We start from the raw sequence: 5,121 nt of genomic DNA on the forward strand, positions 1-5,121 counted from the left end.
GGGGAGTCAATGGGCCTTATTGGGCCTTAGTGGAAGAGAGGAGGAGGCGGCCAGGTGGAGGGCGCGCCCCCCTAGGGGGGCCGGCCCCCTTTCCTTCTCCCTCTTCCTTCTTCTCCTACTCCTACTAGGAAAGGGGGAAACCTACTCCTAGTGGGAGTAGGACTCCCCCCTTGGGCACGCCCTATGAGGGCCCGCCCTCTCCTCCTCCCCTCCTTTATATACGGGGGAGGGGGGCACCCCATAGACACACAAGTTGATGGTTTAGCCGTGTGCGGTGCCCCCCTCCACAGATTTCCACCTCGGTCATGTCGTTGTAGTGCTTAGGCGAAGCTCTGCGTTGGTAACTTCATCATCACTATCATCATGCCGTCGTGCTGACGAAACTCTCCCTCGGCCTCAGCTGGATCAAGAGTACGAGGGACGTCACCGAGCTGAACGTGTGCAGATCGCGGAGGTGCCGTGCGTTCGGTACTTGATCGGTTGGATCGCGAAGACGTTCGACTACATCAACCGCGTTACTTAACGCTTCCGCTTTTGGTCTACGAGGGTACGTGGACACACTCTCCCCGCTCGTTGCTATGCTGCTCCTAGATAGATCTTACGTGATCGTAAGAATTTTTTGAAATACTAAGTTCCCCAACAGTGGTATCAGAGCCAGGTCTATGCGTAGATGTTATATGCACGAGTAGAACACAAAGAGTTGTGGGCGATAATAGTCATACTGCTTACCAGCATGTCATACTTTGATTCGGCGGTATTGTTGGATGAAGCGGCCTGGACCGACATTACGCGTACGCTTACGCGAGACTAGTTCTACCGATGTGCTTTGCACACAGGTGGCTGGCAGGTGTCAGTTTCTCCAACTTTAGTTGAATCGAGTGTGACCACGCCCGGTCCTTGTTGAAGGTTAAAACAGCACACTTGACGAAAAATCGTTGTGGTTTTGATGCGTAGGTAAGAACGGTTCTTGCTCAGCCCATAGCAGCCACGTAAAACTTGCAACAACAAAGTAGAGGACATCCAACTTGTTTTTGCAGGGCATGTTGTGATGTGATATGGTCAAAACATGATTCTAAATTTTATTGTATGAGATGATCATGTTTTGTAACAGAGTTATCGGCAACTGGCAGGAGCCATATGGTTGTCGCTTTATTGTATGCAATGCAATCACCTTGTAATTGTTTTTACTTTATCACTAAGCGGTAGCGATAGTCGTAGAAGCAATAGTTGGCGAGACGACAACGATGCTATGATGGAGATCAAGGTGTCGCGACGGTGACGATGGTGATCATGACGGTGCTTTGGAGATGGAGATCAAAGGCACAAGATGATGATGGCCATATCATATCACTTATATTGATTGCATGTGATGTTTATCCTTTATGCATCTTATTTTGCTTAGTTTGGCGGTAGCATTATAAGGTGATCTCTCACTAAATTTCAAGGTACAAGTGTTCTCCCTGAGTATGCACCGTTGCGAAAGTTCGTCGTGCCGAGACACCACGTGATGATCGGGTGTGATAAGCTCTACGTTCACATACAACGGGTGCAAGCCAGTTTTGCACACGCAGAATACTCGGGTTCAATTTGACGAGCCTATCATATGTAGATATGGCCTCGGAACCCTGAGACCGAAAGGTCAAGCGTGAATCATATAGTAGATATGATCATCATAGTGATGTTCACCATTGAAAACTACTCCATCTCACGTGATGACCGGACATGGTTTAGTTGATTTGGATCACGTGATCACTTAGATGATTAGAGGGATGTCTATCCAAGTGGGAGTTCTTAAGTAATATGATTAATTGAACTTTAATTTATCATGAACTTAGTACCTGATAGTATTTTGCATGTCTATGTTGTTGTAGATCAATGGCCCGTGCTACTGTTCCTTTGAATTTTAATGCGTTCCTAGAGAAAGCTAAGTTGAAAGATGATGGTAGCAACTACACAGACTAGGTCCCTAACTTGAGGATTATCCTCATTGCTGCACAGAAGAATTACGTCCTGGAAGCACCGCTAGGTGCAAGACCCGCTGCAGGAGCAACACCAGACGTTGTGAACGCCTGGCAGAGCAAAGCTGATGACTACTCGATAGTTCAGTGTGCCATGCTTTACGGCTTAGAACTGGGACTTCAACGACGTTTTGACCGTCATGGAGCATATGAGATGTTCCAGGAGTTGAAGTTGATATTTCAAGCAAATGCCCGGATTGAGAGATATGAAGTCTCCAATAAGTTCTATAGCTGCAAAATGGAGGAGAATAGTTCTGTCAGTGAGCATATACTCAAAATGTCTGGGTCTCATAATCACTTGACTCAGTTGGGAGTTAATCTTCTGGTTGATAGTGTCATTGACAGAGTTCTTCAATCACTGCCACGAAGCTACAAAAGCTTCGTGATGAACTATAATATGCAAGGGATGGATAAGACAATTCCCGGGCTCTTCGCAATGCTAGAGGCTGCGGAGGTAGAAATCAAGAAGGAGCATCAAGTGTTGATGGTCAACAAGACCACTAGTTTCAAGAAAAAGGGTAAAGGGAAGAAGGGGAACTTCTAGAAGAATGGAAAGCAAGTTGCTGCTCAAGTGAAGAAGCCCAAGTCTGGACCTAAGCCTGAGACTGAGTGCTTCTACTGCAAAGGGACTGGTCACTGGAAGCGGAACTGCCCCAAGTATTTGGCGGATAAGAAGGATGGCAAGGTGAACAAAGGTATATGTGATATACATGTTATTGATGTGTACCTTACTAATGCTCGCAGTAGTGCCTGGGTATTTGATACTGGTTCTGTTGCTATTATTTGCAACTCGAAACAGGGACTACGGATTAAGCGAAGATTGGCTAAGGACGAGGTGACGATGCGCATGGGAAATGGTTCCAAAGTCAATGTGATCGCCGTCGGCACACTACCTCTACATCTACCTTCGTGATTAGTTTTAGACCTGAATAATTGTTGGTGCCAGCGTTGAGCATGAACATTATATCTGGATCTTGTTTGATGCGAGACGGTTATTCATTTAAATCTGAGAATAATGGTTGTTCTATTTATATGAGTGATATCTTTTATGGTCATGCACCCTTGAAGAGTGGTCTATTTTTGTTGAATCTCGATAGTAGTGACACACATATTCATAATATTGAAGCCAAAAGATGCAGAGTTGATAATGATAGTGCAACTTATTTGTGGCACTGCCGTTTGGGTCATATTGGTGTAAAGCGCATGAAGAAACTCTATTCTGATGGACTTTTGGAATCACTTGATTATGAATCACTTGGTACTTGCGAACCATGCCTCATGGGCAAGATGACTAAAACTCCGTTCTCCGGAACAATGGAGCGAGCAACAGATTTTTTGGAAATCATACATACTGATGTATGTGGTCCGATGAATATTGAGGCTCGCGGCGGGTATCGTTATTTTCTCACCTTCACAGGTGATTTGAGCAGATATGGGTATATCTACTTGATGAAACATAAGTCTGAAACATTTGAAAAGTTCAAAGAATTTCAGAGTGAAGTGGAAAATCATCGTAACAAGAAAATAAAGTTTCTACGATCTGATCATGGAGGAGAATATTTGAGTTACGAGTTTGGTCTTCATTTGAAACAATGCGGAATAGTTTCGCAACTCACGCCACCCGGAACACCACAACGTAATGGTGTGTCCAAACGTCGTAACCGCACTTTATTAGATATGGTGCGATCAATGATGTCTCTTACTGATTTACAGCTATCGTTTTGGGGTTATGCTTTAGAGACGGTTGCATTCACATTAAATAGGGCACCATCTAAATCCGTTGAGACGACACCTTATGAACTGTGGTTTGGCAAGAAACCCAAGTTGTCATTTCTTAAAGTTTGGGGCTGCGATGCTTATGTGAAAAAGCTTCAACCTGATAAGCTCGAACCCAGATCAGAGAAATGTGTCTTCATAGGATACCCAAAGGAGACTGTTGGGTACACCTTCTATCACAGATCCGAAGGCAAGACATTCGTTTCTAAGAATGGATCCTTTCTAGAGAATGAGTTTCTCTCGAAAGAAGTGAGTGGGAGGAAAGTAGAACTTGATGAGGTAACTGTACCTGCTCCCTCATTGGAAAGTACTTCATCACAGAAATCAGTTCCTGTGACTCCTACAGCAATTAGTGAGGAAGCTAATGATGATGATCATGTAACTCCAGATCAAGTTACTACCGAACCTTGTAGGTCAACCAGAGTAAGATCCGCACCAGAGTGGTACGGTAATCCTGTTCTGGAGGTCATGTTACTTGACCATGACGAACCTACGAACTATGAGGAAGCGATGATGAGCCCAGATTCTGCGAAATGGCTTGAGGCCATGAAATCTGAGATGGGATCCATGTATGAGAACAAAGCGTGGACTTTGGTTGACTTGCCCGATGATCGGCAAGCCATCGAGAATAAATGGATCTTCAAGAAGAAGACTGACGCTGACAGTAATGTTACTGTCTACAAAGCTCGACTTGTTGCAAAAGGTTTTCGACAAGTTCAAGGAGTTGACTACGATGAGACCTTCTCACCCGTAGCGATGCTCATGTCCGTACAAATCATGCATGTTAGCAATTGCTGCATTTTATGATTATGAAATTTGGCAAATGGATGTAAAGACTGCATTCGTGAATGGATTTCTGAAAGAAGAGTTGTATATGATGCAACCCGAAGGTTTTATCAATCCAAAGGATGCTAACAAAGTGTGCAAGCTCCAGCGATCTATTTATGGACTGGTGCAAGCATCTCGGAGTTGGAATAAATGTTTTGATAGTGTGATCAAAGCACATGGTTTTATACAGACTTTTGGAGAAGCCTGTATTTACAAAAAGGTGAGTGGGAGCTCTGTAGCATTTCTAATATTATATGTGGATGACATATTGTTGATTGGAAATGATATAGAATTTCTAGATAGCATAAAAGGATACTTGAATAAGAGTTTTTCAATGAAAGACCTCGGTGAAGCTGCTTATATATTGGGCATCAAGATCTATAGAGATAGATCAAGACGCTTAATTGGACTTTCACAAAGCACATACCTTGATAAAGTTTTGAAGAAGTTCAAAATGGATCAAGCAAAGAAAGGGTTCTTGCCTGTGTTACAAGGTGTG

Source organism: Aegilops tauschii, chromosome 7, assembly GCF_002575655.3.
Source record: "Aegilops tauschii subsp. strangulata cultivar AL8/78 chromosome 7, Aet v6.0, whole genome shotgun sequence".
Taxonomy (NCBI): Eukaryota; Viridiplantae; Streptophyta; class Magnoliopsida; order Poales; family Poaceae; genus Aegilops; species Aegilops tauschii.